This window comes from Ascaphus truei, chromosome 5 (assembly GCF_040206685.1).
Source record: "Ascaphus truei isolate aAscTru1 chromosome 5, aAscTru1.hap1, whole genome shotgun sequence".
Lineage (NCBI taxonomy): Eukaryota > Metazoa > Chordata > Amphibia > Anura > Ascaphidae > Ascaphus > Ascaphus truei.
Window position 1 is genome coordinate 125,756,023 of NC_134487.1, and position 23,580 is coordinate 125,779,602.

General features: G+C 39.9%; 1 long non-coding RNA gene across 1 annotated transcript in view; it reads left to right on the plus strand.

Annotated features, from left to right (window-relative positions):
* The window catches only part of LOC142494439 (uncharacterized), an 89,123-nt gene extending 68,459 nt beyond the window's left edge, over positions 1-20,664 (plus strand). The window contains exon 3 of the long non-coding RNA XR_012801437.1: positions 19,214-20,664. This is a non-coding gene — a long non-coding RNA (uncharacterized LOC142494439). The remainder of the gene's footprint in view (positions 1-19,213) is intronic.
* Positions 20,665-23,580: the final 2,916 nt, after the last annotated feature.

The window sequence follows — 23,580 nt, forward strand, 5'->3', positions numbered from 1 at the left end:
TGAAACATCACAAAATAAATAATCATACCCCAAAACGCGTCTTAGTTATTTTTGGAATAGGCATGATGCCTTCCTTACTAACCATCTGTCCAAAAAGTCAAGTTCAGGTTGCCAAAATGTGCATTTGCTCTTATTTAATTTCAGTTCAAATGTTAGCATGGAAACGCACAAGAGACAGGAGCCCAAAATACGGAAAAACTGACAGGGTTTATCGTAACACTAAAGGAAAACAAAACTGGGGGAAAAAATGGAATCTGGAAAGTGTGTAGATATCTATCTATCTATCTATCTATCTATCTATCTACTTTCCAGATATATTATATATATAAATAAAAAACAGGACAGGCATTCCAAAATTCAAAGGTGAAGTTTATTCCTCAATGTTTCAGCTCCCAACAGAGCCTTTATCAACCTTGATAAAGGCACCGTTGGGAGCCGAAACGTTGATGAATAAACATCACCTTTGAATTTTGGAGTGCATGACCTCTTTTCATCTATCAGATGTGCCGCCTTGCTGACACCTGAACGATTTGCACCCTAGTACCACCTGTATCTACACATATGTGAGTGCCTGGTTTTCTGGACTGACTGATTGATTGATTGATTGAGATATATATATATATATACAGTGGTTGACAAATCACCAAAAAATCTACTCGCCACACAAAAAAATCTTCTCGCCACCTAGTACCAAACGTGTGCTGCTTGGGCCAATATTTACTCGCCCGGGGGTTAAATCCACTCGCGCATAAAACGCATTAGCTAACATAATACAACATTAACTACAAACGAACACCAATCGCAAACATTTTATTACCATTAAGCAGGAAAAAAACAAACAATCACATCCACATAAGAAATTGAAATTAAAAAAACCAACAGCAATACCAAGCCAGAAATGCCCCCCAAATATTGTCATAATAATGTATTAATCTGTACCCTAAAGTGGTACAGATTAATATATTATCAGTCAATGTGCCTCCCCCAAAAAATCAAAAAACACATTCAATGAATAAACCTGTAATAAGAGACATTTACAAACATTCAATATATTACTTACCATTAGAAGCGGTGGCCCTCCGACTCCCGGGGTATCAGGAAGCTCACGTACCTTGAAGCCCTCCAACAGCATCTAATGCCATCCGCCATGAAGATCCGGATCAGGTACCAAATCTTCTTTTTTCTTTCTTTAATCACCTTCTTCTATCTTCATCTGTAACCATTTCTTGATCTTCTTAGGGCCTCATGCAGTAAGCGTTGATAAGGGAATTATCACCATTTTATAGCCAAAATTGGGTTTGAGATTCAGTAAGCGCCGATAAGTGCTTGATTTCGCCAGGTTTCGGAGCCGATTATTTTGTTATGGCCAGTCGGCTGCCGATAAGCCTGTTTTCGCCACTGATCGCCACTTTTTTAAATCGGCTGGATTCAACAAAAAAAATCAGCTTATCGGGGCTGATCGGCACTACGAAATTGAGATGTTATGGCCGATTTCTCCCGCCAACTAAAGTTGGCAGTTTGGACGGGAGAACGATCGCTAAGGCTGCTGGAACGGCACTTAGAAAAAAAAAATCTTCTGTACATCAATGGAGTCAATGGAGCGGGGACGTATAACAGTATAGTACTGTTTACGTTTCATTGCTCACAATACAAACGTCATTTGCATTACAGTGTGGGGGGCATTCCCTGCATTGTGTCACGGCTGACGTGTATTATTTGCATAACATTATACTTTTACATGTTTTCAGCATTTGCGGGTCACATTACTCATCATGTGATGATGTGGCAAGGGAAAATACTATACTCAACTCTTAAAGGAGAACCTCACATCATAGCACACATTTTACTGAATTGATCGACAATTGTTTACATGATGTTACACATGTCACACATGTCACACATACACCGTATATTCATGTTCCTTTACATTACACAATGCTTGTAATGTGTCACGCATCTTTAAACCTTCATGTACATCTAAATTCTCATGTTTACATCTAGGTTTGGTCCTCCCTATTTTCATGACGTCACTTATTGGACGCGCAATCACATTGCATATTTACATTATAACCATTGCATTACAAGCACTTCAACCTAACTTATACGCACATGTACAGTAATTCATCATTGGGACACCTTGTAAACTCATTCTATAGCAACTATCCTCATTACAGAAATGCATGCATATGCACACGACTATTCATTGTTGGCAACATGTCACAATAACATGGCTAATTACACATGTTACACAAAACTTTTCCCACATCAATCTCAGCCTTTTTGTCTCATTACATGACTGACTCTTGCGTTCACAAGTTTTACATGCATTGCACATGCAACTATTTATTTGCAAGCAATGTTTGTACAAAGCATCACGTCACATCATTGGCAAATATCATCATTCCCTGCAGAATACACACAACAACTGCACACAGCTTGCCACACAAGTACTTTATTATGTTAATGTAACACCTTGCATTTTACTATGTCACCTGACATCATCACATACCTATTTAAAGGACGCCCATTACCTGCTCATTCACAGCTACTCATTTAAAAATGTTGAGATTGTTTAGGAGACGGAGGAACATTCTTTTCTATGACATGCTTGATGATGAAGACAATCATATAGGGCAAGGGAGGGACACACCGAGGGACAGTGACAGGGACAGTGACGCGGATACGACAGGGACAGGGAGAGGGACAGGCCGAGGGACAGGGAGAGGGACAGGAGATCAGAGGAGAAGACAGAGGAGACAAGTTGTGCCTCGTCCGCGTCTGTACAGGGAGAGAACCCTGTTAGATGGGATGAGTGAGGAGGAGATTGTAAGTCGCTATCGTTTGAGTTCAGCAGCAATCTTAGCTCTTTATCAGGAGAAAGGGGAGATTTAGATTTTTTCACAGCCAGAGGTCGTGCAGTCCCTGGGCTTGTTAAAATGCTGTGCTCATTACATTATCTTGCTGCCGCGTCATACCAGACAACTGTGGGCATAGTGGGCGGGGTCTCGCAATCTACATTCTCGCGGGCCTTGACCCAGTTTCTCTATGCACTCAATAGACGCGCTAGGAATTATATTCATTTTCCTACAGAGGCGACAGAGTGGCTGGAAGTCAGGACTGGCTTTTATAATATAGCAGGGATACCATGTGTGCTGGGTGCAATCGATTGCACACATGTTGCTTTGATTGCACCTAGTCAGAGTGAGCATGTGTACCGCAATCGGAAGAACTCAATGTACAGGTGGTATGTGATGCGACGATGAGGATAATGCATGTGGTACCCAAATTCCCTGGTTCCAGTCACGATTCCTCTATCCTGAGGAACTCTTCAGTCTTCCATGCGTTCGAAGAGGGACATTTTGAACATGGTTGGCTGCTGGGTGAGTACACATTTACATGTTATAACACAAAACACATTTTTATTTAGGAATGTTGGCATTGTACAATTTGATCACTAATGTCAGCTTATGTGTGCTCCATTCATTATAGGTGACTCAGGATACGGAATTAGGCCGTGGCTCTTGACTCCGGTGCTAAACCCTCAAACTGAAGCAGAGGAGAGGTACAATGCAGCCCATATATCTACAAGATCTGTTATAGAGAGGACATTTGGCCTACTCAAGACCAGATTTAGGTGTCTGGACAGAACTGGTGGGGCTCTTCTATACAAGCCTCAAAAAGTCTCTGATATTATCCTTGCCTGTTGCATTTTGCACAATGTTGCACTCAGGCACAATGTACAATCAGACCTAGCTGAGCCTTTGGTAGACGAGCATCCCACCCATGTAGCTGCTGAAAATGAACAAACAGCCAGTGGTGGCCAGACACGCCAGAATCTCATCAATTCATTTTTTTCTTGTAAGTAAAAACATATATGTTCCAAGTTCTACTTTTATACTTACATTATGTTATCTTAACAATAATGTTTTTTTATATAACCTTCTGTTAGGACACAGATGAATATGGGTTGCACACCTTTCTTTTCTCTGCTGTGTGCACAAAGGGATGTGGCACCGGTATGTTATTGTTGCACAGGTTATATAATCCCTCTTCAATTGTACTTTAGTTGTGTGTATGTGAATACAACTGGGGTAACAAAGCACTAATATTTTAGCATTGTGTTGTTCCTTATGCTAACACAATACACATATTATGCCCATACTCATTCATGCTTCTAGTATGCTTACATACAATGTTATTGGTGCAGTGTAACATGTACATCCATATGATGTGTACACCAGGCTCATTTACATTTTGAATGTGATTAAATATACATGGTGTTGCACATTTAACACCAAATACACACTTTGCTGTGTTGTTTACGGTACTGAAGATGGCATGTCAATGTTTGCAATTTATATATTGTTCCTTTGCATTATAGGTATATCTCCAGTATGACTGATCATGGTATGTATATTTGCTGACATCTCTCATAAGATGTGCCTACCTCAATCTTCCTATAATTTTTTGAAGTAAAAACACAACATATTGTTTTAAAGACAAATGTAACATACATGTACTTTCTGTATCATGTATATGCATTTAGCTACTCTTGAGCTTTCATGTGCATTGTATTAGAAAATGATTACTCACATTTTATCACATTTTATGTATGTTTCCTTATAAATTCCATTCATGTAATATAGAGCTGTTTGGAGAAAAGGGGATAACTGTACTTATTTGTTTACTTACGGGAGCTCATTCATCACGGATGAAATTGACTGATCATAACACTCCATGCATGAATGCCTGTAATCACAACAATGCGTACTACATCTTATATTTAGCAATGTAGGTGTTTTTTAATGCTAGGAATTAATAGTCAACATGAATTTAAATTTGTGACATGTGTATGTATAAGTCACACGTGTGTGGATGTGTCCTACATGTACCAAGTGTAAAACTGTGAACAGAAAACACTATTTTGTTGCAAATGTTACTGTCATTTAGCATTTCTAATTTACCTATATGACAATGTTGGTAATATTTTTGCTATATAATTCACGTCACTTCATCATTATCATGATGATAATTATCAAGTATTCTCACAATTGTAACGTCAATCACGTGCACATTAGCATATACACACTTTTTAAGACAACTGTTTGTGTCTGAATCAATTTGTGTAGGATCCATGTATAACACCGACAAATGATAACACCAGCTTTATTATGGTAGCTTATATCATCATATTGACTATACGATGTATTTTTAGAAAGTTTAATAAACACAGTAAACTATAGTTAGTTAGGTTAATGAAATATACACAGAAACGTACTTCATTACATGATGTTTATGTCATATTCAGAACATCATGCATTGTAGGGGACCACAACATCTGGCCAATAACATTAATTGCTACAGTCCCAAACCATTTTATCAACATACCCATGTAACAAGAGATTTTTAACAATAAAGGGCTAGTTGGTTGTAAGTGTCCTTTACATTGGGAGAAGGAGTGGCTCAGTGAGTAAAGACACACACTGGCACTGAGAGTTTGAAGCAGGGGAGTCTGGTTCAATTCCCGGTGTCGGCTCCTTGTGATCTTGGCCAAATCACTTTATCTCCCTGTGCCTCAGGTGGCCAAAAATAAATTGTAAGTTCCACGGGCCAGGGACCTGAGCCTGAAAAATGTGTCTGTAAAGCGCTGTGTACAACTAGCAGCGCTATACATGAACATGCTCATATTATAATTATTCTTATTATTCTTATTATTATTGTTACATAGTTTCGACAGTCATACGTTCCATTACACAATAGAATACACAAATGTGTTAGCAGAGTGAGAATGGTTGTTATATATAAAACACACCATGCCATAAAATGATAGTAGTCATTAAAGAACACTCAATAAAAATTCATGAGGCACTATTTTGCAACATCATTATGTTAATTAAGTGCTTATGCAATATAGGCATAAGTGTATCACATTTTTAATTGTTTGTTAATAAGCGCTGCAAGCAATATAAAATTAGTTCCATATGTAGTATAGTAGTCGGTGGCTCCTCCTCACAATCATCTCATATAAAGGTAGACTCTTCTGAAATCATACATTGATCCGATTGTATCTTCCCCGACATCTCTGAAATACAGCAAACACATGATGGTCAAAGATGGCACCTTACTATATATGTATCCGTGACAACGCGTTACACAGCTCTATATGATTGTGTACATACACACGTCACTCACTTATATTTTAGAAGTACAAGTGTACATCAGTATGTAATGTTTCCTTAAATTTGTAGCAGGCATAACTATGTATATGATGTGAACGTTGCCTGTATACTGAAAAATGTGCGCGCACATCTTAGTGTGCGCACGCACTTCAGGCTTGGCTGCACTAACTGTTTGCGCATGCGCAAAACAAAGCGTACGTTGTGCGTTCAATACAGGTTGAAAATATGATTAAACATACAATCTTTATTTCAAATACAATGAATACGAAACTACATTCGTTCTAAACGAGTACATCTGTATTCTTTTTAAACAGACGTGTTTGGACAGAAAGGACGGCCGATAACACAATGCGCAAATGCAATACGTGTGACGTCATGTTAAACCAGCGTGAAACGCACGCTAACACTCCTCCCACTCAATTAACATTCGGCTAACGCCCAGTGTACGCCCCCACTGTATGACACACTGCAGTTACCGTTACTATAACAAAACATGACAGCCAATAGGCTTTGAGGCGCGCACGTCGCTTGGGGGCGGGACTTACATCCGTAATCCTTTTTAAGGACGCCTTGGGCCATGACAAGGGTCCCACGTCATACGTGGTGGACCCGCTTTTAAATGTTGTAGATGTAGCATGATAACAAAACAGGTATGTGTTAGAGTTATGGTAAAATTTTGCTAATATGTTTAAAGTGATAGGAAAGTACGTATATTTATTCCGTCAGCAATGTGTACTACTCTTTCAGGTTCTACTATATTGTATTCGGAAACAATTTGTTTGTGATCGCTACATGTTATGCAGTCTGCTATGTTACGCTGTATCCACGCATTGAAAGGGAAAATGGTGGTTAGACAAAAAAAAAAATATAAACGCAGAGTCAACGCATAACGATTGTTATATTTACCATTCTTCTAGAATTAACTCTTCGTCTGCCTGCAACTGGTCACTCCAGAAATGCAAGGCATTTTCATCCACGCTTGACCCAAACGCTGAATCCAGTATGAAACACATCTCCTCCATGAAGCGCTCATAGGAATCGCCACTGCTTTCTTCAAACAATTGGTCGGGAGGTATGTTCATTTCTTCGGGTACCCATTCCAATGCATTTTCAGCTGAAAGGCTTGGTACAGAATCATAGTAGTTATGTTCATGTACAATGTGGGTTTCAGGAATGGAGGGTGCAGATATTGCAGCAGCTATCGATTCACACGGAACAGTAGTAGCGGATCCATTGCTATTGGCATTAGGAATAAATATGCCTTTAACCACAATATATGTGCCTTCTTTCACGGTGAAATGTTTTTCTTTGGCAATCTTCCAGAAACCATAGTTGTGTTCTAGCTTATCCTGCACACGTTCAAAAAAGTCATTTGTTGATAAAGTGAATCTTATTGATGAATTAAAATTGCGCGCATGCCGACGGTTTTGGTAATAAGGATATTTTGCTCGAATCAAATCATAGATTTGGCGTGTGCTTGCTTGATGTCCGCAAGTTGATAAAATAGCTTCTGAAATCATGTATTTATAACCTAAATTCGGATTCATAATTGTCACCAATTCATCAGCCATTGCAGAGTAGCACAAAAGATGTGTGCAGGTATCTGTTCTTTGCTCATCAAAATGAAACTGCTCAGTGGCTAACAAATTGCTGTGTTTCCTTTTCAAGGTCAACAAAAGTATAAACTGTAACTCCTTATTTCAAACGCCAATTGGATTTCTAGTTATAATTGCTTGAACATTTGTGGTTAGTGATAGCCGCATGTGGGACAAACATGTATCCTTTTTTTTATCTCGTTTTTGAAAACATTAGTACACTTTTCATTCAGTAACATTGAGTTTTCTTGCAAAATAACAAAGACCACTGTGTGAAAATAGTGCTTAGACAGCCATATCAGTAAATACACACACCTGCAAAATGAAATGTTTTTTTCCCACATACATTTCTGTGTGTATTTGAAAGTCTGGTTAAGTCCCTGTCTGCATGAGTTTAAATACGTGTGTATCTATATATATATATAAATATATCTATCTCATAAATATATATATATATATAAAGTGTATATTGTACTATATGTATATTGTGTGTATGTGTATGTGTATGTGTATGTGTATATGTATATATATATATATATTATATATAAAAAAATATTATTTTTTTTTTTTTTATATATATATTATATATATACAGTATATAAAAAGTAATATATATTTTTTTTTTTTAAATATTGCTGGAGTACACACAACATATTGATGGCAGTAAGTAGGCCTTGTATGAAACCTATTTAAATGGTGATAAACATGAGTGAATTAAGTAATAAACATTTGTTTGCGCCCAATAATGTTAGAGGCTCACACTTAGTATAGTTGTCAAACATTAGGCCTGTATTATAAAAATACTGTGTTTTCACAAGGAAGCATGAAGTGTATGTTTTTTGTAAATACATCTTTACCAGTTTAGATAGCACTATATATATACACACACACACACACACACAGTGTGTGTCTGTGTGTGTGTGTGTGTGTGTGTGTGCATATATCAATACATACTACATATATATTAGTATCAATTCAGAGATGTTCTTGAAACAAGAACACATAAATGATTAAAGGACAACATTACAATGGCCAGCAAAGGTAAGTAATATTTAACACAAAATCCTGCTGCACACGTACAAGAAAGATGTTTGCAGTTAAATAGGTGCTTTTATAATTGCATGAAAATAATATGCACATGCAATGATTACATCAATTAACACACCCAAATGCAATGTTTTGCTGCTAAGTCAATGGCAGCTTCTCTAAACTTAGCAACTGGCTCCTGGTGGACCATTACTGAACAGACGATTAAAACATAAATATTTATAACACTATTCATTAATTAGGAGTGTTCACATTTCCAAAACTTCACGTGTACAAGAACATACTTGAAAGTTTGGAAACAACACAGTCTTCAGCATACATACAATAGTAATTAGATAATCTGAAGTCAACAAAACAAGGCCAAAGACATATTTTCTGAATTATAACATTTATTTTTTTTGTTCCTTTTGCGAGCGAGTAACAGGCCTGCTTGTTGTCTCTTGAATTTTCCTTTTTCTTTTGCCACCAACTTTAGGCACAACAGAGCCACTTTGACTAGCCTCTGGCACTTCACGAGCAGGGCTTGTGGCCAGTGACTCACCTACAGGGCTTTTGGGCAGTGACTGTTCACCTACGGGGCTTGTGGCCAGTGACTCACCTACAGGGCTTTTGGGCAGCGATTCACCTACAGGGCTTTTGGCCAGTGACTCACCTACAGGGCTTTTGGGTAGTGACTGTGAGCAAGTTGGTAGACACTGCACAAGTGATGGTTGGTCTGTTTCATGTGTGTCTTTTGTTGTTTTTGACCAAAAACTGGTCAGTAGTAACTGCTTGTGTTTTGTTTTTGTGGGCTCCTTTGTAGGTGTCTGCTGCTGAATTTGTACAGATGGCAGCGGTAGGATGTCATCAGGAACCTGCACAGCAATGTCTGCTACTTGACCGGTAACATTTGGGCCTGGTGAATGAATATCAGATGAATGTGGTGAAAACTGACCTGCATGAACAGATCCTGGCTGGGAGGTGTTGAATTGTGGTACATTAGTCATTCTCCAGTAATTAGCTTGTGTTTGCTGAACAACTAATGCTTCGAATGAGGTGTTGATTTTTTGCAACTGTTTCGGCACTTCAATGAAGACTCTGTGGAGATGTGCCAATTGTGAAACTGTTTCTTCCTGCAGTGCAATCATCCTTTCCAGCACTGTCATGAAGTCAGAATGGCGACGATTTTCTGCTTCCACAATTTTTCCCTCAGAAGCTACAATTGCATCGTATGTCGTATTTGCTGGACGATTTGCCGGTAAAACAGTTTCAATTGGAACGTCTTCATGGTCACTTGCTTCTATTTGTGTGTGTATGGCGGTGGCGTCATCATCATCATCATCATAATCCTCTTCATCATGTTCTACAAATAAATGTACAAATTATTAAATGTCATGTTAATCTCTGCTGTGTTACTATGTAATTGTACTGTGTCATAAGTAACAACTAACATGTTTCCATACGTTTTATAACCTCACATTAAAAACTACCTTGACTTAAGAATAATGTTTGGACTCAGTATGAAATATGAGTGAATGAAAACTTGCTGTAAACTCAAAACTCCTACATGATAGTTAACATCACTAACACAATACAAGTTGCCTTACACTTCATTTTCACTGACACGAAGTAATCCTATTTAAAGAAGATGTGCAAAACAAATAATGAACATGACAACATAACATATAGAAGAGCACATATTATATGGCCACCAACTGATACACTCACCTTCTAGGTGTGTTGAGCTGGCTGACCCAGGTGAAGACACTTGTTCAGTCTCAGGTGACACATGTCCTTCAGGGGCAACTATATATAACAATAACATAAGTTTTACATTTACATGTGTAAATATTGAACAAACAGTTATTGTATGTTCTGTATTTATGAGTATCTAACAGCATCATTTCCTTAACCCAAAATGTGTGTGTGAAAGTGAACATAAATAGTTGTAATAACAATGTACATGCCTGTGTACTTAGAAGTTTTGAGTTCCCTAACATACAACATACTATGGTTCTGCAGTAATGCGTGAGGAAAAATACATTAAATTTTTACATAAAAATCATATGTTATGTAGTGATATCAGTATCATAATGTACATAACTATCATGAGATGACCATTCACAATGGTTATCATGAAGGTGGTCATATTGCAAAAAGTGTTGTTTTTGGTAGAGGATATGTGTGGTACATTAATATAAGATGTGGCACACATGAATGTGGCTGTGACTAAACAAGACAACACATGCAGTGTGTGATAATGTGTCGTTGATAGTAGTTCAACTATAGATATGAGTGAACTAATGTGTGACGTACGGTTTGATAAGTAATGAGTTGTTGGGGCATTTAGTAGCTAAAGTGAAGCTTTCAAATGAGTGTGATTAACTTCAGTTGTGCTAGTGAGGTTGTAAGAACGGTTTTCCCTTCCCCAAAAAGCCTAATCAGCCACACCTTTAAATTACTTGAAACAGGTGAAAATGGTGTGAACTAAGTTGCCCCTAAAATGAGGCTGTAATTAGTGTGTGTGCTGAACCCCACCCCCTCTGTTGAAGTGTATGCTGTGATGAGATATTAATTGCAGCTGCTTTAACACAATGGTAGATGAGCTAAATAGTCGTGTGCAGTTTTTAAGTTATGAAAACAATGACATAAAATATGATACGTGTGCCTCATTATGCTGTCTGTATATGACTTAAATCAAAAATGGACCTTTTCATTAACAACTATAGATGTGTTAGTGCAAGTGATGTTTGTAGGCCGTTGCATGCAATATATTTGATGCATGCTTAAAATAGGCAGTAATGTCATGTTTGTCGGAGTAAAATAAATAAAATACACAATAATATTCTACATATTTCTGTTCTGTACCTGTAGCTAGTAATAATTTCTCATTAACATGTGTTACACATGTGTACTACCCTGTTGTTCCCCATCTTCGCCCACCATCAATTGCTTCCACTGCAGCAATGCATTTTGGGAATTCACATGTAAATGACCACGCAATGGCACGTGCTATATTAGTTACTGCTTTTAGTAGGACTACAACATATATGTCTATTTTGAGATATATATGTATACAGAATCAGACATATACATATATAGATGCAGGTATGCTTATATTGTGAAGACAGTATAAAAAGCAGTGTAACTATGCAAAATAACTGTAAGCAACGACACGCCTAGTACAGTAATATTTCTCACCTGGTGGAAATTGTGAGGGGTAAATTCCTATATCACGGTCACCAGGTAAGCCTTCCACGACGACGGGAAGTAATTTTGCCCGAAGCAGCTCCTCCAATGGACTTAATATGAGACGTTGTGGTGTGGGCCCACCTCCAGTGCCAGTAGCATGCACGCGTTGGTGTTGTATTTTCTTTTTCAATTTGGACCTAATATCATCAAATCTCTTGTGACAATTCCGCTTGTCCCTCACATGATTCCCACACGCATTGACACCAATGACTATTGTGTCCCACATTTCTTTTCTTCTTGCTGAACTTGTCCGCCCTTGAAAAACATATAAAATATATGAGGTAAATGAATAATAATATAAGCACCAGTTTCCTACACTGCTAGCTGTTCCAAGAGATAGCAAACATGCTGTTTTATGTGTAATATGTGAAGCACATGAGCATTCACTACTAAACCTATACATGTAAGCAAGGTTGCATTCATATTGTATGCAGTTATGGCAAATTGACCGCCTGTGTTTAGTTGTCCTTGTAAGGCATGATAAAAAGCTGTGTTTCCAGACTAATTAACATAGAAAGATATTGTGAAGCCATATTTGCATATGAACAAAACTCAGATGACCTAGGATCACATGTATTTGAATAATAAATGTAAATGTACACTTACCTAGTAAATGTCCATATATACTGTCATAGTGCTCCAGAATGCCAGTGACAAGAGCTGTATTTTCCTGGTCATTGAAGCGAGGATTACGTGGCTTCTCCACACGTTTCTTCCGAGCAGGTTTAGGGTCAGAGCTTGGCTGGTGCTGACTGGACTCTCCTTCTTCCAATGGAAGAGCCTCCAAAAGCTGCCCACCAGCAAGCACGCCACCACCATCCACCCCATCAGCAACTGCGCCACCAGCAGCACTCCCAGCACCAGCACTCCCACTCCTAGCACCAGCACTCCCACTCCCAGCAACAGCACTCCCACTCCCAGCAACAGCACTCCCACTCCCAGCACCAGCACTCCCACTCCCAGCAACAGCACTCCCACTCCCAGCAACAGCACTCCCACTCCCAGCAACAGCACTCCCACTCCCAGCAACAGCACTCCCACTCCCAGCAACAGCACTCCCACTCCCTGCAACACCACTCTCACTCTCAGCAACATCACTCCCCTGAACAGTACGTTCACTCCGACGCGTACTCCCACGAGTAGCACTCCCACTCCCACCAGCATCACTCTTCCCACGCTTTGCGGGCATACTTCCAGCACTCACAAAAAACAGACAATAAATGTACAGCCAATCACACGAAACACTTCCACATATAAAACAAGACAAAGATGTAAACAAAACAACAATGGACAAAGCTCACCCAATACACAACAAGTCTCTCAGTCAATATGCAAATGTTCAAACAGCCAGCTCTGTGCGTCTCTCTCTCTCTCACTCCCAACAACACAGAGAATGAATAGCAGTACACGTTGCCTTTAAATATGGCGCGCAATCCAAAACATGCTTGTTTCGCCTGATTCAGCAAGATTTGTGATTGGGCAACCTATCAGCACCCCGCCACGCACGCCGATACACCTGTGTGTGATCGGCTAATCATCGTGAGAGTGGGCGGATTTGTTTTCGGGTTGATTTTGAATGTATTCGGCACTTACTGCATACGGAGAGGAAAAAACGCCAATAACATGACTAATCGGTAAGATTGCCGATTTCACATAATCGACGCTTACTGCATGAGGCCCTTAATCTTCTATCTTCTTGTTGTAATCCAAAAAGCCCCATGGTAGATCCCAACCGATGTTGTCTCGTCGTCTTCTTGGGCTCAAATGAGGCGTCACAGCCTTAAATAGGGCTTGTGACGTCACATTAGGCCTCCAAATGGTTAACAGCCATCTGATTGGCTATTAAAACCATGTTCCGAATTTAATTTTTTTTTTTTGACATGACATCACTTAAAGGGAATGATGCCAGCCAATCAGAATGGCTGTGCTTCATTTGCCTTTAAGATGACGTCACGAAGCCGGCGTCACATGGTATTTCAGCCAATCAGATCGTGGGAACCAATTCCACACTCTGATTGGCTGAAATACCTTGTGACACCGGCCATCTTGGATTTAGCAACGTCATCTTAAAGGGAATGATGCCAGCTAATCAGAATGGCTGTGCTTCATTTGCCTTTAAGGTGTATAGTTTTTCACACATGGCTTCTCCATTTTGGCTTTATTTTTGTTAAATAAATCAAGACACCGTGTAATATGTCACGTGTTGTTGTTCATCTGAGGTATTTACCTAATTTTAAGACCTGCAAAGGAACAGGTGATTGTTATTATGTCCTGATATGTAAAACCATAGAATTCAAACAGGGTGTACTTTCTTTTTCACACCACTGTATATACAGGGCAACCCTGTATTTTCATCCAGACAATAGGTCAATGGCTAGGTTTCACCTTTATTATAAGAGACTCATTGCCCATATCGTCACAGAGGGATATCTGGGGTTAAATTGTAGGGTGATGCATAGAGTGGTTGTACAGGGGTCTGTGGGAAGATTATGAGGGATGTGAGATGTGCCACAGGGGATGATAGGGGTTATGTGTAAAGGAGATGGGTGATAAATGGGGAAATGTTCTGGGAGTGATGGAGGGATATGCAGAGTTTGTTCAAGGGACGTACAGAGAAGGACAAACAGGGGAGCTCTGGGATGGGGCAGTACTTGCCGGTTTGGGGGAGGAGCTTGCAGGTCTGGTAGGGAAGCTGAAGATCATGAGGTGGGAGAGAAGCTGCTGTGGATGAAAAGCTGGGAATTGAGATTCTCTCATTTTCGGCTCTGGCTTTGAGACTAGGGATAAATTTGGTGAGCCTTGGATTTTTCCCTGTTAATTTTCCCATCTCTTATTCATTCTTTAAGCTATGCCTAGGTTATGTGTTTCAGTCCAAGTAGAACACACTCTCTACTGGAAGATAAACATAATGTGGCCTGGGTTTCCCCCTCCGGTTCTCCCCCTTACCTGTGAGTAAGCGGGTAGTGTTGCGGGCAAGTGTGAGCCGGCGACGGGCTCGCCGGAGGTTCCGGTGGCTCCCGTCATAGGGCGCTGCAATCTTGTGAGAGAGCATTCGCTCAGGTTCGCGCATGGCATATTGAGCCCGGCGGCCATTACCAACTGGCGCATGCGCAATGCAATAGCACGAGGCGGCCATTAGGGAGATAGGGCTTCACGGGGACTACAAGCCCCATAGTGCAGAGGCGCATGTAGTCAGGTGTCAAGGACAGGCCAATAGGGCTGCGAGGATCTCCCCTGCTGGACTATTGATACATTTGGCGTGTTTGGGAGCACACCAGTCAGAAGAGGGACCTCTGAGGAGCAGGTAGTGTCCAGGGAGCAATGCTCCCCCGGACTAGGCCAGATCTTCCCTCTTAGGCCCCAGTTATGCCCCGATTCACTGTAGATTGTGGCAGCTATAGGGAAAGCCCATAGTTAGGGACCTTTCCCCAGTAGCGGCATATAGTCAGGTACAGCACCGGTGAGATGCCACGCAGTGACTGCGGCCTGTGGTCTAGGACCAGACAAGCTACGCGGTAAAGAAAGTACGGTGATGTTATCCATGCTGGAATTCACCCTACGCGGAGGTGGACGCCATCGCGGATGACAACGTTGGATCAGACGGATCCTCTTTGTCATTCTGCAATACCCGGGTGCTGGACCCCCGGGCAGGTACCTAAACAAGTGCAATAATACTCCACGGGATAGCGCTTTCTTCAACACTTTGGGCGGGCCTTGACTCTGGGAAAGGGACATCAGGGAATTGGTGCCTGGCACCCAATGTACTCTGGGGACACTCACTGTTGGTATCAGGTTGGGGGCTATATTACAAATAGCCAGGGTTTGCAGCGCACAGCAAGGATGAAAAGAGCAGGTCTTGCAATAAAAATCCTTTATTAGTAAATCATCTGGATGTGGGACAGCAGCAAACTTCAACGCGTTTCGTTCCTGAGAACTTTTTCAAGAAGTGCTGTACATTGTAAAATCACCAGTTTAAATGCAGCTGCCCGCCCCGTTTTCGCGCCAATATGACGTCATGTCGCGTCATCTAACCAATAGGAATCATGTATGCCGCGCATGCGCCGCGCGCCAGAGCACTCTGGGGGCTTTATTACTGTGGGGTACAGGGTACCAAGATTATTGTGCTCAGTAAAGGTTGTTAACATATATATATATATTTGTGTGCGTGTATTATTATTGTTCCTGTAAGAGTTCATCCCGCCAAGTCGGAATCCCTTGCGGGTGGATGCTATGTCACCATAAGAACCAGATACACCCCAGACTCCCAGCGGCAGAGGTTCAGGTCTTTTGTGAAAAACAGGTAACGCACCACACACACCGTAGTTGCCATATCTTCCATAGGGCGGGGCAAAGTGCGCTACATAATATATTATCTGAACTCGCATTTGTTTAGTGGTGTTTTCATAATACAGTAGTGGACATGTACCAACCTCTTTTTTTAAAAGCAGAGTTTATTTATATGATACCTTATGTAGCACATACCTCTAAAAAAATAATCTCTATGGTGCTTTAATTTGATCAATATTTAATAAAATATAATTCACTTTAGTAATAAAATAATTTATTTCTATTGTACAATGTGATACTAATCAAGGAAATAAATATGGAGATACTTTGCAGGAGGATGGCTCACTAAGCTCCAATAGGTGGGGTGGGAGTTTACTCCCACATTGTATTTTATTGTATGTCTTTATTTATATAGCGCCATTATTGTACATAGCGCTTCACAGTAGTAATACATTTGGTAATCAAATAAATAACAGATAATATAAATAACAGATCATGGGAATAAGTGCTTTAGACATAAAAGTAACATTAAGAAAGAGGAGTCCCTGCCCCGAGGAGCTTACAGTCTAATTGGTAGGTAGGGAGAACGTGCAGAGACAGTAGGACATTAACTGTAGTACAAGTCAAAGGCAGTTAACATGAGATCAAACTCTGATGCCCCTTATCACATTTGACTGAATCCCTGGTGTTTGTTTAAGTGAATCATTCAGTTTTTCTGGAAGCTATTTATATTACCATTACATTCTGTATTAATAATTACACAACTTTCCTAAAATAATTAAATAACGGCATCAATTAAAAAACTTGCCACGTGTCTTTTTCAGTCATTCATGTTTTTGTGACAATCACATTGGAATCTAAATTATTATAGGATTATTGGCTTTCTCAAATTGACAAGTTGTTTTCTAAATGGCATTTAATTACAATACAGCTTCAGGAGAGTTGTTACTCTTAGCTGCTATTGTACTGTGTATTATCACACACTGTACTAATTGTGACAAATACCCTCCAGACTCCTTGACAAGGGAAATGATTATCCCCCTCCATGTTTCTACTGGTAAGTGGACACCCATTCTCTAAACACCCTAACACCTGCCCCCTTACTTAAATAAGAACCTCTACCTGACCAGAGGACTACCCAGCCCCCTGGTCATGCACACTCCCTCTTACATACAGCTAAAGTTAAACAATCTAATTTTATATTGTGTTCAAATTTATAAACTAACTTCATGAATAAAAATATATGCAATTATGATTAAAATTCAAATGTCTATGCTAACCATTTCTAACAAATGTTGGTTGCTTGAATTTTAATGTAGTACAATGTAACTGCAAACCAACACATACATTCCAGCATACGTCATTAATAAAAAAATATTTTAGTTTGTGGTTACAAACCAAAGAAATCCATGTAGCAAAAATTGGAAGTGAGTAAAAAGTCCACTTTAATGCAATTCAGAAGGAAATTATTAACCAAGGTAGGTCACTGACAGAAGCATTATTAATGGCCACATGGAAACTGTTAATGCATTTAGCAGTCACTTTGCTTAGTATAATGATGGCTATTTAGAGGATGCTGAATGTTCTTGGTAACTATGCTGAATATCACTCATGCTAAAATAGTATGTAAAATGCATTACTGTTATCATTGAGGATTTACTGTATAGATGAAATAGAGACTGTTGCCATAGTGAGCCATTGTTATTGACACCTGTTAAGCAATATATGTTCTGGACACTGGTTACCAAAGCAGAATTTTATTTTCTCATATACAGGTAATTGGGCAAAGGGTTTTAATTTGTATATCCATATGTAAACCAAATATCAAATGAGTGAATTTGTAAATATATTTGTATAGCTTTAAAACTTTTGCACCTTTAGTTGTTAAGACTGTTTTTTTTTATTTCTGAAGCTGCTTCTGAATTTGTGTTCACTTCTGTCATCTATGGACCTCGAGTCACTGGCCCATACCTTTGGGTCCACACGGTTGGACTACGGGAATGCTTTATATGCAACAGGGCAGGTGTGCCTGACAAGGTTGCTCCAGCTTGTGCAGAATGCTGGAGCTTGGATGCTGAGATGAGTTTCTCGCTTTGATCATATTAATCCCATCCTGTGCGATCTGCACTGGCTTCCAGCGATCTTCCATGCTAGGTTCAAGTTGTCCGTCACGGCCTTTAAAACCTTTCAAGGCCAAGGGCCTGTCTATCTGCAGTATCTTTTGGTGGCTTGGGGGTTATGATCTCAGGCCTTAAGGGAGGGTCCACTTCTCTGTGCCAAGGGTACTGCACCCAACGCTGGGGGGACAGGCCTTCCCATGTACGGCTTCAGAGGTCGACTGTACCACTGTTTCAGGCATGGTGAAAGACTTATGTCTTCCTTCTGGTTTTTCCTGTCTAACTGATAAATCTCTTTATGTTCTGTTGAGATTAATAAATATCAGCATTCATGTGTTGGCAGATAAAGAAGCTTTTTATTCTTCTAGATGGTAACTCTTGTGACTCCTCCTTTCTCTGTTGTTTCTCTTCTCTGATGTTTCTCATTAACTTCGATCCCAGACTAAGTTCTTATACAGAAAATACTACATACGTAGGTATTTCCTATTCTATGTGTATTTCTGTATAAGGACTAAAGCTGTTTTGTCTATCTGACATATTGTATTAATAGCATCTTACTGTACATATAAGGTAATCAACATTGTCTAACTTTCAAAGTCCTACATTTTTATAGAACTAGCCATGAGCAACTGTCTATAATCTATCAAACACTCTATTCTTATGAGGGAGAGGGGTAAGATAGAATTTCTTACACTTACTGTACAAAATTGTGTATAATTTTAGTTTGTTCTTAAACTAACTGTAACGTATTTCATAGCCCCCTTAAAGGAGTGTTTTTACTACAAATCCCTGACGAAGTCACATCATGTGATGAAACGCGTAGGAGGAGCCAGCATTGAGTCCAGTGTACAGAGTGACAGAGGAAGCCGTGAGGTGAATATCCTGCTGCTGATTAGGCTGACCGGCCTACTGCCTGTCCTTACCGGAATCTAGTGACTGGAAGTCTAACCGGAGGAGGTAACCTGTAGACACCAGGACTGTACATCTGACGGCGCATGCCAAGGAGACCCACAACCCCCACTTACTCATGGAGGAAGTGAGTCCCAACAGTGTATACGCCCGATCCAGCCCTGAAGCAGGAACTATCTGGTGTTAGCCCCAGAGAGGAAGGACTTCACAGGAACTGACAGCCAACAGCTGCAATCCAGACAGCATCCACCCAAACAGGAAATATCTCTGTCCTTTTACACACCACTATCAGTTCATTTCTTGAACTGATCATTATAACAATTCTATTTATATCAGAACTACATTTAATCGATGTGCTTGTTTAGTTTGTGTCTATGCACTAGTGTAATTTATGTGCAATTTTCATGTTTATATGGTCTTCATAGGTTAATATAAAGTTGAATTTACTTGTTACTGCGCCTCCACTTAATTTCTTTTCCCTTAAGGACTAAAGCTGTTTTGTCTATCTGACATATTGTATTCATAGCATCTTACTGTACATATAAGGAAATATCAACATTGTCTAACTTTTGAAAGTCCTACATTTTTATAGAACTAGCCATGAGCATCTGTCTATAATCTATCAAACACTCTATTCTTATGAGGAAGAGGGGGAAGATAGAATTTCTTACACTTACTGTACAAAATTGTGAATAATTTTAGTTTGTTCTTAAACTAACTGTAACGTATTTCATAGCCCCCTAAAAGGAGTGTTTTTACTACAAAAATAAATGATGATGAAGATACAATTATGATTGATGCCTATGAACTAAGCGTCGCAAATGCTTTTTTTTCTCGTGTGCGCGTGTGCGCGTATTAATAATAATAACTTTATTTCATATAGCGCTTTTCTCCCAATGGTACTCAAAGCAGTTTACAATTACAGTATAGTGCGCGGTACGCAGCACATAAGAATTTGAAACCCAGATGAGATTAGAATCTATGTTTTTGGTTCCTTGACATTGACATTTCAACATGACATTTCTCAATATGTACCATCAGGGTCAAAAGTTAGTTTTCTCTTTTGTTGCACAGAAGCGCACTGCACAGATGTATATGGTATGTCCAAAAACAAAAAATATTTTCATATGCCCCAAGAAAAGAATAACGTGCGTCAAAATGGACTTTGCATAAACCTTAAAAAAATCTGTTTATATTGTTAGAGCAGAATTAAGTGCTATGTATCAACCAAATATCTATTTAATGTAGAACAGATGTTAGAATATACAGTATAGTGAACAAAATGTAATGTTTTCACAGTATGGCTATTATAAATAATATTATTTTTTTTAAATTAATATTTACTTATTCTAGTTAGAAATAAAAAAAATATCCACAATTCTGTTTGAATTTATATTGTATCGATCAAGGATTAAACATGGAGCAATGCATCAAACTTCATGTTAAACAATGAACTATGCGTTCTATCTATGAAATCACAGAGCGCTGACTGACATCTTTACCTCTGCCGTGGCCCCTGTGGTAAACAAACGGCAATATTAATGGACCAGTGGAAGTAAGTTACATTTTTTTCTAGCCATAAGCCCTGAATACAGTGAAGAAATCATTGGGAATTAACACTTTTTTAATAATTATGTAAATATTGCTGAGTTGCTATTTGTTCTGTTACAGCTTTTAAAAACTACTGTAGGGTGTTCGGTGTATCCGCTGTCTCTGTAACAAAACAAAAGTTAAATATGGGCCTAGAGAAGGGTACAGTCATTCACTGTATAAACTTATATTTTTCCTTTTCTTGTTTTCCACTATAATACTTAAGGACAGTAACAAAATCACACACATTAGATATAAACTATTAAAATATAGGCAGTGATTGTGTGATCTGACACAAAGTCTTCCCTTTTGGGATAAGGGGGTTTCCATGTGTTAGGAGGATCGAATATAATGTTGATCACCTTCCAGAAATGTAAAAGATTTGTGTGACCAAAGTCTAATTTGGCTATGCTAATTTTTTTTAGTACATGTGGTCCACATATGTTTCCCATGGATAAGACAAATAAGGATCTTTTGGATACTGCTGCCAACCCAGCTGCAGGACCACCATCTGAGAAGAGACACCTGTTCTTTTGGAGCTCCTCACTGCAAAGGGAAGAGTGGTATAAAAACGATGCAGGTGCCAACATGGTATTAACTGTAGCTCTACTACATACAACTTTAACCCCTTCAGTGCTCGAGGAGCTTAAAATCAAATGTACAGCACAGAGGTGGGGTTAATTACTAGTAATCCCTAAACAACAGGGCATTATTGGGCAATAATGCCCAGGATTGAGGAGGCATAACCCAACAAGGACATTAATGACCAGTAATTCCCTATTATTTTGGGAGGATTATTACAATTATAGGCTAAATAATAGTAATATTCTCCACACACACAGTTGCTGAACAGGTCCATGTGCACATATAAGTACCTGATTCGATGTCCTGTGCACAGAGGAGCTGGCTTTCTCTGCTGCACACAAACAGGTTGCCCCGGATCTCCCCTTGCCAAATGATCAACAAGTGGATCACCCTGTAACCTCTACCCCACACCTCAATTGGACTCAACCGGACCCTCCCCTACGTCTCAGGCAAACATTTGTCTCCCTCCCTCCTGACCCTCTGGCCACTCCCCACTCTTCTGGACTTACCTCCCACTTGCCTCCCACTCCTCCAGACCACAAACATATAGCTATTCCTCCTCCGGACCTGTCTCCCACCCGCCACCTTCTTGGTGAATCCAGGAGCTGGGGAGGATCTGATAAAAAAAACCTCAGCGGAACACCAACTCTGCAGTAGCTAATAAATCTCATTCATTATCAACTGGCTTCATCACACTACATATGACCAAAGCAGGCCTACGATGCTGCATTTCAAAGACTTCTCCTGAAGTTCTGCAGTCATTCATGTCTCCTATCACCCCTTGATGTGTGTATTTTAGTAAATGAAACTTGTAACAATCTAGGTAAAAACCCCATATTTGAATCCTGTCTCCAATCACCACTTGATATCTCTTAAACAAATTCAGCTTGTAACACATTGGCAGGACAACAGCCTGTCTAGAAATACCATTTGTTTTAAGGTGCCTCACATGTGCTAATTAAGCTGGCTTGGCTGAACTTAATTCAGTCAGGTAACTTTTTAGAGCTATATAACTAAAAGCACAGCAGCCTTATGCTGTCATGCAGCCTGATTTTAAAGCAGGCCATATTTCAAGTAGCGCATTTTAAGTAGCAAGCAGTGCTGGAGTATAAAAGGGAGTTCAAAAGGAGTGAACAAGTGGACAACACAACACCTACTGGCCCTGATTCCTGCATTTGACCTACACTGGAAAGGAGGATATGATCTATACCAGACTGCACATCTCAGCACTGAACTATTGCTGCCATGCCACCTTTACTAGTTATATTTTCTATGACCTCACTTCTCAAATTGCTCACTTCTTTCTACCAGTCTCATTATGTCTCCAACTATATTCATATATCTCCATCTCTCCTTCCTTCAACACTTCTCAGGTCACATGAACTCCTTTCTTACCTGCACCCTCTTAAAATACACAGCTATACCCCCTGCACTAAAACATACAAAACAAATCCTCTTCACACATTCTCTTCTTTCCATGTTTCTCCTCCTTGCTTCTGGAGATATCTCTCCCAATCCTGGTCCCTGCCTTTCTTCTGTATGCTCTTGTCCTCACCTCCCATATGCAACTTCTACTCCTTCTGGTGCTAACCTCATACCCATCCCCTGTCACCCTCCCTCCTCTCTCCCTTTCTCCTGTGCCCTTTGGAATGCTCGCTCCCTCTCTAACAAGTTCCTCTCTGTACATGGCTTCTTTTTCTCTCACTCTCTGCTCCTCTTTGCTATAACTGAGACTTGGCTTACTCTGGAAGCTGCCCTCTCTTATGGTGGCCTTTCTCCCACACTCCCACATGGCAAGGGTGGAGGAGTGGGGCTCCTACTTACCTCTCTCTGCCTTCCTATTCCTCCCTCTCTTGCTTTTCCCTCCTTTGAGGCTTACACTGTCCAGATCTTTTCTCCTCTCCCTGTCCACGTGGTGGTCACCTATTGCCCAACTACCTCTACTCATCCCCATTTTGCCTTTCTCTCTCACTTTGAATCCTGGCTCTCTTCCTTTCTCTCCTCAGACTCCCCTGTTCTTCTCCTTGGGGACTTAAACTG